Source organism: Micrasema longulum, unplaced genomic scaffold (genome assembly GCF_059751315.1).
Source record: "Micrasema longulum isolate JH-2025_06_02 unplaced genomic scaffold, ASM5975131v1 h1tg001627l, whole genome shotgun sequence".
Classification (NCBI taxonomy): domain Eukaryota; kingdom Metazoa; phylum Arthropoda; class Insecta; order Trichoptera; family Brachycentridae; genus Micrasema; species Micrasema longulum.
In genome coordinates this window covers 588555-601314 of record NW_028278808.1, presented here as the reverse complement: position 1 = coordinate 601314, position 12760 = coordinate 588555, and the positions used below count along the sequence as shown (strand labels likewise).

Here is a 12760-nt window from a genome sequence, read left to right as displayed (position 1 = left end):
ACATTATATAGCACAAGCATAATTTTTTAAATCACTAAGAAATATCATGATATTTTGCTTCCAGAGGGGATTACGCGTTTTCGGTCGTTTTTACGCCCCGAAAAACCTAGAATTGTACTGGCTAATCTCATGACTTCCGGGATTGCCACAAACAGGTCTTATGTGCATTCAGTTGCGTATTGACAATAGCCTTATTTATATTGCATTAAAGGCACTGGTCAAAAGATCAAAATCCCTGTAAATTCTTACCCTTTAATACTAAATGCACTTTTGTACAAACATTACTACTACCCATTCTAGATTACGCTGATATTTCCATGACTGATTTAAGCTGTGAGCAACTCGATAAACTTGAACCACTTCAGAATACATGCATAAGGTACATTTTTGGTCTTAGGAAATATGACCACATTTCTGATTATCGTAGGCAACTGAAATGGCTAAAAATTAGACAGCGGAGAGACTATCACTCCCTCTCACTTCTGTTCAATGTACTTCATAGTCCCAACGCTCCTATATACCTGCATGAAAAATTTCAACGCTTGTTAGTTCATGGTTTACCTCTTCGTTCTAATTCCCAAGGCACTCTCTTAATACCCATCCACAATTCCTTTTTCTTCTCTAACTCATATAGTGTCCATGCGGCTCGACTGTGGAATCATCTCCCATCCACCATTAAAGATGTTACTACTTACTACATTATCTCTGTTTAAATCACGTCTGAAGAAACTTCTCCGTTCTCTTCCTTAATCTCTCCATCTTTCCTCTTTCCTCTGTTTCCCTTTTTCCATTGAGTAATAGTTTTGATTTAAGGTTATTAATTTATAAACAAATACGTTTATTTCTATTTTTATATATCTTAAGGTTTTTAATCTTTATTTTCTATTGAATATGTTCTGTAACGTGAATTATAAAAATGAAACTGTAATTTTATTGGTTGGTTGGAAGAAATTGCCATTTAGCAATAAGCCCGCCAATGTACAAATAACATTATGTACAAAAAGTAAAATAAATAAATGACTAGAATTTCATATTTCTTCTTAACAAATTTTCTCCGTCTCTGATGTAATTTGTACCATGGTATTATAGCAGTGGCGAACGGTGACTTTTTTCATAGGTAAGCTTTAATTTTTTTCATAATTTGTACCTGCATGTACATACATAATACATACATATAAGTAATCTCGCAAATGAGTGGAGGCGTATAAAAAAGTATATATACAGGTACACGGATTCTTTTTCTATGGTTTTGTGTAAAAACAACTTCATCTCTTCAGCTCCAGTTTCACCTGCTGGCAACAGAAGACGCAATACCTACTTATTTTTAATCAAAATAATTTTAACCAATAACCCAACAAACAAACAATAATTAATAACTTTGCGTAATATGTAGGTATAATCTCCATTATTTTAAGACAGTACATGTATGCAAAAGTTTAAAAAAATAAAATATGTTAAAAAATAAGAATAATAAAATAAGTATATTCATAATTCCTTTTTGTTTGGCACTGATTAAAAACACCGTATATTTGTTTGTGATTTACATTTTATACTGCAAATATTTAAGTACTAATATAAAAGAAAGTAAACATTTTATTGTAAGACGTCACTCCTATTATGCACACAAAAATTTTTTTTTCTTTTACGATATATATTTTATTTCTGAAAAATTAAAAAAAACAATAAGATTAGATTTAAATTTATTTACTTATGCCAAAATACATGATTTTAACTTTACATATTACATTACATTACATAACATAACATAGAAAAAGTTACAGAGATGACAGACTTAGGTATTCTTTTTGACGAAAAACTGAGTTTTATTAAACATATACAAAACATTACAAATAAGAGCATGAGAACCTTGGGATTTTTGCTGCGAACGATACGGGATTTTGAGTCTATAAACATAATGAAAACATTGTATATTGCCCTAGTGCGAAGTCAACTCGAGTATAACTCAGTTATATGGTCACCGCATTACAGGGTTCATGTTAAGGACATCGAAAGAGTTCAGCATAAATTTTTGCGTTTTATCAATTTTAAATTAAGTATACCGATTGAATACATAAATTACTCATACTTAAATGATTATTTAAACATCCAAACATTAGAAAACAGACGAAAATTAAATGACTTGCTTTTTTTGTTTAAAATAATAATGTCGATGTTCGATTGTTGTGAACTTATCAATTTGATTAATGTGCGAGTGCCTGGTCGAGTTACCCGATGTAATACTTTGTTCTACTGCGGTCCATCATCGACCAATTACAGCGCGAATTCGCCAGTAATGCGGATGCATGTACTCGCGAACCAATATGCTAACAACATCGATGTCTTTAGCGTGAGTCTTGTAAATTTTAAATATCAATGTATATGTTCCTTATCAAATAGAACTTAATATTCTGTTCATATTGTATTTTATAACATTATGTACCTAGCTGCTTTAAACCTTTAATTGTATTTCTTTAGCTTATTAAAAAAATAGAAATATATATATATTGCTTTAATTTTTTTAAAACCAACTTAACTTTAAAACACAGTTCTATATTTTATTACAGTATATTGTATTTTTTTTTTTTAAATTTATGCTGTTAATACACTCATCTTTTTATTTTTTATACCAACTATACTTCTTAACACTGCTCCTTTATTTTGTTCCTTTATTTTATTTCTTTATATTGTGTTTTTTTTTAAATCTATGCTGTTTATATACTCATCTTCTTTTTTTATACCAACTTTACTTCTTAACACCGTTCTATCTTTTGTTGCTTTATATTGTATTTTTTAAATTTAATGTTGTTTTTATACTTATATTTTGTAAAATTTTCATGTATGTAAAAGCCTTATGGGCGTGAAAAAATAATAAAATAAAATAAAAATAACAATAACATTCATTAGAAATATTCGCAATAATATTGCAACAAAAATGTCACGTGACCGTCGTGACCGCCGCGCTGCGCCGCGCCGGCCGTCAATTTCGTTTACTTCTAAAATGAGAATGAATAATGCAAAAAATTGACGACACCGAGCGAGGCGCCACTAGCTAAAATGCGCGGACTAAAAAACTGGCGTCATATGTCAACAGAATACTATCAAACGAAAATGGTCTTTGGGAAAAAACGCTCGAAATGCTACTCTGCAAGGAGAGAAGCTTGAAATAATACCTGTAATCTGCAAGTGAACTTAGCAAGGAAAATATACGCACTGGGTTTTTGAATGTTAAAATACAGTAGACATTTTGTATTGAAAAATAAGCTGCAATAATCGGAACCGGGAAATACGCTGGGTGCGCATTTAGCAGCTTATATTTATTTTTTGAGGAAGATATAAACAGTGACGTTAATTTATAATAAATAAAGATTGTTTTATTTATTCTCCTATAATTAAAACTACAATAAAACGTTATTATTGGTAGTGAAATATAATGGTAAGCTGCGAATAATCGATTATATGGACGGTTCGCCCTGTATTATAGTACACTTATGGAATTTCATTAATTTGAGTACAGGTTTAGTATAAAACAGCCGTACCAATTATTTGTAGATAGTCATTTAAAAGAAGTCTTTATTATTATAAACAAAAAATACAATGTTATCATTTCGAATTACATTAAGCAAATAATTATGAAAAAAATATTTGATTTAATAAAACTAATTGAAAAGATAACATTGAGCGTTTATAAATAATTTTTATCATTTTTTATAATGAACAATTTCATGATAAATTGCGTAATTTTCAAAAACATAATTAATAATAAAATACAATGTTATTATTATTAAGGTCTTTCACTAAATGTAGCTCTCAACTTAAAATGCACAGGTCAGGTTAAAATCCAGTAGAATCGAAAAAAGAAAAAAGCAACTATTGTTTTGGACGTGCTTTTATAACCCGCCCGTTCCTGTGGCGTAATCTGCGCGACGCAACGCAGCGTTCCATATAGCACTTAATTAATTAATATCTCGGGAACTATTATGAACATTCACACGAATTTTCCATAATCTTTATGTAATCATTAACACTGATTTCCTTCGAGTACCTAATAGAAAACTCCAAAATTGATGTAAATAAGTCCATCAGAGATTTAGGAGTTGTTTTGGACTATAAACTGACTTACAACGAGCCTATATGTAATAAGTAAATAAATCACTAAAATTACTTGGCTTCAATAACAGAATATCCTCTGATTTTACTCATGTCCGTACAATCAAAACTCTTTATTGCTCAACTGTTCGCCCTCTTTTAGAATATGCCTTCATGGTCTGGTCTCCATTCTATGTCATTCGCATAAATCCCATTGAATCAGTCCAACATCGCTTGCTTCGAAAAGTAGCGTGGATGCTTGGACTTGAGAGAGGTAATTATTCTTATGAACTCTGCACGTAATTTATATATTTACATATTTGTTCGTAAATACTATGTATAGTATAATCAAAGTCAAATAAAAAATGTATTTTTAAGTTTATTCATGTTAGTGTAGTATAGTGAGTGTCCTGACGAAGAGACGGGTACGCCTCAAAACCCGCACACATAAAAGTCGGTAAGTGGTTGTATACTGATATTTACTAATATTTAGAAAACCAATTTTTTTTATAAATAAAGTATCGTTGGATGGTATAAAATATTTACTACGGTAAAGTTGCTCCATATTCTTCTTCCTCGTCAGCCTTATTCTCTCCACTACTGGATGGTGGCCTACTTCAAACGTCTCCATCACTTTCTATCGCCCGCTTTTATTATCTATGTTTTACTGGCTATAGAGGCAATGTCATCGATCCATCTTTTCTGTGGTCTTCCAACACTTCTTTTGTTTGCCCAAGGTCTATAATTCTGGGTGGCCACCTGCCATCATCCTGCCCGCTGACATTTTAATTTTGCTATACGATCCATGATATTCACGACTCCGGTTTGGCGCCTTATTTCTTCATTTCTTATACTGTCTCATAGATATATACCGAGCATCTGTCTTTCCGTGAATCGTTGCGTGTGTTTTAGTTTCTGGCTACTTTCTGTGTAACAACTCCCAATTTTGACTTTGTGTTTCCTAGATTTACATCCTAACTTTTTATTAATATTCACTTTGTTCAGGCACTAAATATAAAAAAAACTAAATACAGAAGTGGTGTCTCCACTGATGTGTCTAAACTAATTACTTGACCACACAAAAGAATTTTTATTAATAAGTTTATTTGTACAAGCTCTATCTAACCACTAAGAAACAGCTGTAATTTGAAAATAAAGACGTATTTAAATAATTCAAAATAACATTATTTTGACCTGTCTGTTATTTTGGTTGGCTGAAAGATTTTTTTTTAGCAATAAGCCCCTTAAATTTTATGTATTTTTTTAATTAAATATTAATAAATTTAGAAATACACCGTAATTGCAATTAATCACCTCTCCGTTATCAGTTTTAACAAACAAGTTGATAAAAACCGCAAAATATATTGATATAATCTAATTTAAACAAATAGGTAATATTATAAGATTAGTCCAAACATATTAACAACATCGAGTGAAGTAAATAAACGTAATATTATCTTGATTACATAATGAAGAAAAGAATTAAAATACAAAAAAAACTAATTACTTTATTTTTGTTCTTTATCAATATAATATTTTTTCAATGTTATCACAAAAAATGTATACGAATAATGGGTCAAAACATGGTTAAATATCATGTGAAAGATTTGAGCCAAATAATATTGTGCCATAATGTAACATAAGGGTACGTATTCGGATGGGAAGTTCAAATTTATCTTAAATTTTATCTACACAGTAAAATTAAGTATGAAAAATACAATTTGTTTACTATTTTTTATAAGTTTATAATTAAAAAAAATAGGATAAATAGTGAGTAAGTTTAAAAAAAAAAAACACGTTTAATATTTTATTCCTACTTTTGACATGTCCATCTTCAAGTATTTGATGAACTTCATCGTGCCATGTCTTTCTCGGCCTTCCCTGTTTTCTGCATCTATCAACATTCGCATCGTAGATCCTTTTAGCCGTTCTTTCGTTGTCCATTCGCTTTACATGTCCAAACCAACGCAGCACCCTTTCTTGATTCTGTCGATAAAGCATATACACAACTCACGGATCTCGACATTTGTGCACCTATCATACATCGTTTTACCAGACATTCCCCCGTGGGATCACATTTCGACAGCATTTAACCTATTTTCATAATCATTTTTCCAATTCTACACTTCGCTCCCATACATTAGAGTTGGCACCAGAACACCATTGTGAACTGCTAGTTTAGTCTCTTGCAATAAACATTTGTTTGCCAAAGTATTTCAGTGCACCATTCACCCTGTTTCCGGAACTTACCCACCTTTCAATATCTTTCTCAGTCTTTTCATTCCTAGTAAACATACTTCCCAGATACACAAATTCGTTTACCTGATTCAGAATATCTCCGTTCACACTGACCTCACATTTAGTTATATTTTCATCCCTTTCAAAAACCATCACTTTCTATTTATCAACATTTATAAGCAAATCGCTTTTCTTGCATACATCGTAGACTTTTGTTACCAAGAATAGACTTTACTTACCAAGAGTTGACGTTAACTGTCAAATTCCGGTTTTTAAGTTATAGGCCTAATAAAAAATCCAGACGCTTTCCGACGACACTCTCTACCTATATGGATGTTGGTTTTTAACAAAAATCATCGCCATCCCACGAAACGATGTGATGGACTCAGCATCCCTAATCTCTGCAGGGAACTCATTGAACATCTTAAGTCCTTTATGATTTGAGATTGACAAATTGCTTTGAGTTGTCTGGATTCTTGTTTTGGAGAGTCTGAAACCTTCACCTCCCCTTGTAGGATAGCGATGAATTTCGTTACTTCGCTGAACATCAACACTGCCACATTAAAGAAGCAAAGACAAAAGTCGTAAGGCCAATAATGCAAATGGAGGAAAATTTAAAATCAAACTGAAGAAGCACATTATGACTATACTCATCATACAAGACATAATATGACCAGACTTAATAACATTTCTACCCTTACCCTAACGGGTTTTCAAAAATAATAAATGAATTTTGAAAACAATTTATAAAACTTAAAAAAATATGGTGATGGTGGAGCTAAAGCCCAAGTAAATAAAACAGATGATTTTACGAACGTTCGTTTGTTGAAATATGATATTTATTTACATTTAAATCAGATAAACATGTCCTGTAATTTAGGCGATTGATAATTACGAATTCATTTATCTTATCCGGGGCAAGAGTATAGTTTGTTGATCCTCCTTACGTCTCCCCAGGTCAATCCGTGATTGTTGCCTAGTTGCTGATTAGGTACCTGGAAACATTTTATAGTAGTTAATTATTACAGGTTTTTTTAATTTTGAAAACACGTTTGTTCATTAAAAAAAATATGCATCTAAATCGGTGGTTCGCTAAGGATAGGAAGATATTGGAATCTAAGGGGAGGTTTATTTCACCATTGGACACAAGAAGGCTGATGATGGTTTGTTAATGATATCTAAATAATAATGATGTTTCTAGTGTGTAGTTTTTTTCCCATTCTGTGGTCAGATTTTCTCCTGAGATGCAGAATCCGCAAGTTTCAGATTTGAGTCGGATTGCGGTTCTGTAGCTATTGTCTTGGACTCACGGATAAAAGATCCGTGATTCAAATCCTACTCTTCCTCAACTTGATTCCCATTTTATAATAGTGAGTTATTTACAACTCTTTAAAAATGGCCCTCAAATTGAAATATTTGAGTAAATCATAACAGCTACCCTTACAACTCTACTATTGGCAATTTTTTTTTGGCGAGCACTGTCTTTCACATCTGGGGTGCTATTTTGAACCACTCTCGTGACTCGAGAAAACAGTTTTTCTCGTGTATTTTGTATGTAAATACACGAGATAATACGGCCTCAAGAGTGTTTAGAATACCAGCCCTGGTATGTTTGATGTCACTCAACGATTAGCCTTCTGATGAAACAAAGCTATTAACATTATTGTCAATAAACGGTGATCAATTAATAAAGTATTTTTACATCATCATTCACTTTTCACACCTAATGGTGAATGAGACACTGCATTGGTGCACCAATCGTAGCGTATCTTAATATTTTTTGTTACATAAAGGTAAGATGATCAGTCTTAAGCTTCAGGTACTAGATGGGAACCTAGTAATTCTTGCAGTCTAACCTTGGCCTAATTTGCCAGTTACCTGTCTAAAGTGGTTAGACTTATTTATTTATTTTATTTATTTATTTAATTTTACAATACGCCCAAGGGGCATTTACAAAAAATATACAGTTAAGTACAAACATAGTGCGTAAAAATTTAAAAGATAAACAATACATTTAGAAACAATAAGAAGCATACTGCCATGCAAAATAAAAAGTGAAACTTTACATAGTAAAAAGAAAAAATAATTTTATATGGATATAATAAAAGTAATTGAATTAAAAAGCAAATTGTAAGTAACTTGTAAAGAATTCAAACAAAAAAATAAATACATTTTCATATATTTATAAGTGTAAAAATAAATATACAGGTAACTACAAACAAAGAAAGTAATAATTTTATAAATACACAACACATTAAAAGAAATAAAAAAAGATTTTATATACATGTAGAAACAATAAAAAGCAAACTGCAATGCAAAATAAAAAGCGAAACTTTGCATAAAAAAAAAAAATTAAAAATATGAATATAAGAACAATGTTAAAATTAAAAAACAAATTGTAAATAACTTGTTAAGAATTCTAAATATATATATACACACATATATACACATACATATATACGTATAAAAAAAATGTTATTAACAAATTAATCTTAAAAACAAATAATGAAAATTAGTTAACAGTAAGTATATGTGTGAAAATAATATAATATACGGTACACAAAAATATTTGATAAATTAATATCAGAAAGAGATAAGATAATAATAATACACATCAAAAACAGAGAAAGAATTATATGAAAAAGAAAGTTTTATTACGACATTAATAATTTGCTTCAAACAGTGCATTTAAGAACGTTTTAAAATTAATAATTGTCGTATTAAAAATGTCTATTTCACAAGTAAATTTGTTGGCTAAGGAATGTAAACGCGGAATCGGAGAGTGTCGTGCATAGTTAGTACCCACGTATGTACTCCTAGTTGCAAATTAAAGCCGTTGTCAAGTGCATAGTTTTTGGGCGAGTGTAAAAACAACGAACATCCTGACCATGGCTATTTTGAATTATGTAAGTTTTATAATGGATTAGTGTACTGTACCAGTGGTTCAATGGTCTTGCTTCCATCCTTGCTAAAGGCGCGATCACCGTAATGCATAACGCTGGTGTAGTCGTACCATTCGTTAAAGTTTGTCACGTCATTAGATGAGAACTTGTAGAAGGCATATTCCCAACCTGGAAATATAAGTTGATAATCATTTTATAAACATTCGTTTTGCTTTGAGTATTTGAAAAGTCTGCGACTTATAATGGCGAAGGCACCAATATGTATATGTAAATAAATGTGAAGATATGTGATATCTTCACTGCAGCGGAAAAGTTCACAAATTGCACTTTAGCGATTATTTAGATTTTGAGTAAAGTGTGCAGAAATATTTTTGATCAGCATATTTAAAAAAAATATTGATACGGTCTTAAAAGCAAAACTGTCACAAGTAAGTAAACTTTAAGTTGCGCCTTCTTTAACTCTTGTGTGGCTGTGATGTCACACTAGTCAACATAGGATATAAGACTTGATATTTCTCGATAATGTTTTCAAATGACAAACTCAAATATATTAATATTAACAGGGATCTGAATTTTGTAAATAGTAAGCAGTTAAACCCCCAAGGGGTTGAATTTAGTCCTCGTTTACAATCTTTAAAGGTGGGGGTACCTATCTGATAATGTTATCATGTGTGACTACGATGGCAACACTTGTCATTAATACATTTTACCTGATGCAACAAAAATTTCTTACCGTTTATCGTTTTAACAATTCCAATTGAAAATCGATTGAAATTTATCGATCGGGATTATTACGTATTTTTTTATATTGCGTGGCAACACTTAATTTTAAATGTCATCTTTCAAAATATTTTAATTTAAGGACATGTATAATCTCGGGTTTTGCGTATTTCAATATTATTTGGCACAGTTGAATTATTTTAAATTTAACATGATTTTGACTGGAATTAATTCCCAGGAGAGCTATTAATATTAACATATTACAAAAATGATGAAGAACATTTTAGAGAAGGTATTATAGAAGTCTACACATTTACAGGGCTTATGATATGTCATTGGCTGGTAACATTCACCATTCCCCCCATATTTATATAAATATATATATTTATACATTAAATGCTAATATGGCTTTGACAATGAAAATTTTCTTATTTAATACATAATAAATGTTTATAAACAAAAATACGTAGCAGTTATACGAGTACAAAGGTTTAAAAATTAAGTTAATAAAAACATGTTTAAAAAGTTATAGTAGAAGTAATTAAAAAATTCGTAATTTATTTGTTAAAAAATGTAATTCAATATACCTGAATGAATGAAGAAAAATAAAGAAATAAAAATCACATACACATATTTATATAGACAAATATAGAAAGGTTATTAATTTCACCACTATAATAATTTAGTAGCAAGCGTGTGGCTAATTTAAACATTGATTTAACTGATAACTTATTTCATTGTACTTGAAATAATTTTTTACTTAAGCATTTGAACATCTTTATTCCTTAATTTTTTTCAGCTTTTGATGTTTGTAAAGTTAGAGAGCCGAAACCTTTATTTACGCAGGAGAGATTCATCTCATTGAATTATTTCACCGACTCAAAATATTGTTGATAAATCCACCTGGTCCATGAAGAAATTGAAATTTTTTCAGGCGTTGCCTAATATGAAGTAATTATATTATTATTATAAACCTTAACTTCATTTGGCGTCCCTCAAGGAAGCATACTTGGACCAATTTTGTTTCTTATCTATATAAATGATCTTTGTAACTTATATATAAAAAGCTCTATAATTAGCTTTGATGATGGTACTGTGCTACTATCTCAAAGAGGCTCATCATATATTGTATTTGGAAAGATCGAAAATGACTTAAAATAGTAAAAAAATTGTGAGACTCAAATTATCTAACATTAAATCACTCGAAAACAAAATACATAACATTTAAAATTAATATTTTTTTCATTTAATTTTCATTGTCATTTTATTTTTTGCACCACAACAGACCAGGAGGCCCAATTATAGTGGTGAATTACATCACAGAACACCCAGACTTGAGAAAAATCACATTTTTTAATTTTTGTGTTCTCACCGGGAATCGAACCCGGAACCTTCCGAGCGTGAGTCAAGCGTCATGACCACTACACCACGGAGGCCGCCGTATAATAATAAAACTATATGTAATCTATTGAACCTTTCCTTATTTATTCAAAGCTGTAATTATAATAACCAAATTCCAAATATTGAATGTATTTGTAAATTGTTGGACAGAGTAGATTCAATTAAATATTTGGGAAATTATATAGATAGGAATTTAAGATGGACTAATCAATTGATCATATTAAAAATAAATGGAAAAAGCAAATTTTCTTTTTTAAAACTATAAGAAATATAATAAGCCTAAAAGAACTTGTAAAAATATATTACGCAATAACTCGATCAGTTTTGGAATATGGGATAATTGGATGGGGATATGCAAATGACACACTGATCGAGAAAATAATAATTGCACAAAAGGTTTTAATAAAAATCATCTGAAGAGTCCCAATCAGAACTATCTCCCTCGATATATTTGAGAATCTTAATGTCAAATCTATAAAACAACTTTATGTCAAAACTTTGTTACTATACGCACGTCAACATTATTCTCTACCCCCTTTACAAATACAAGAGTTACTAGATACTCCACCCTGATGCTGCAAAAAACAAAAAAATAAATACACCTTCGGTCAAAGAGGATTGGCCTACTTCTCGGTTAAAGTGTACAATCTACTTCCATTATCCATAAGGACAATAAGTAAGTTCTCACAATATAAAATTGCTATTAAAAAATGGATAGTGGAGGTGGGTTGCGCACGAATCGATGAGTGGATCAAGCCATATAGGTAAAATGTGTGCACTGTTTATGAACTTTTTTCTATTGGCCCAAATAATAAATTGGTTATGTTTTTTATGAATATTTTAGTTTTTTTTTTTGTTTATTATGTTAATTATAATTAGGTTAGTTGGATTAATTACGTTTTTTTTATTGTTATTGTTATGTTAACTTTGTTCAATAGCTAATCTTAGGCATGTCTCACATTTTGTAAAATGTTTCCCTCGGCACGGGACACCCCAGTGAGGGAACATTATTCTGTATAAAAAAAAATACAAACAATGTAAAAGTATAAATTAATAAATAAATAAATATAAAATTAATCATGTTCCTTCGTGATCGGTCAAGTTGCTCAGCGACTTTTGTTTTTTTTCCAGTAAAATGGCTAAATAGTGCAGAGCCAATTCTACCATATAAATATATACATAACATTAACATAAACATAAATATAACCACAAACATAAACATAAACCACATCGAAAAACATATGTGATTGAGAAACCGGACGACAGCCACTTACTGAGATGCATGCTGATGCAAGAACTCTGCACCTCTGGTGATCTTATTATGGCAAACGACAAGGCAATATTTGTCGCCACATATTGAAGTGGCAGGGTTTGATCTAGTCGAACACGTTAAGTAAAAATGAAAAAAGCGA

The 12760-nt window shown here is 30.6% G+C and overlaps 1 long non-coding RNA gene across 1 annotated transcript; it reads right to left on the bottom strand.

The window, feature by feature from the left end:
* Positions 1 to 7130: 7130 nt before the first annotated feature.
* On the bottom strand, positions 7131 to 9399 carry LOC148274551 (uncharacterized). The gene is made up of 2 exons (XR_015824282.1): positions 9262 to 9399; positions 7131 to 7319 (listed from the first exon to the last, which is right to left on the bottom strand). It is a non-coding gene; the product is annotated as an uncharacterized LOC148274551 (long non-coding RNA).
* Positions 9400 to 12760: the final 3361 nt, after the last annotated feature.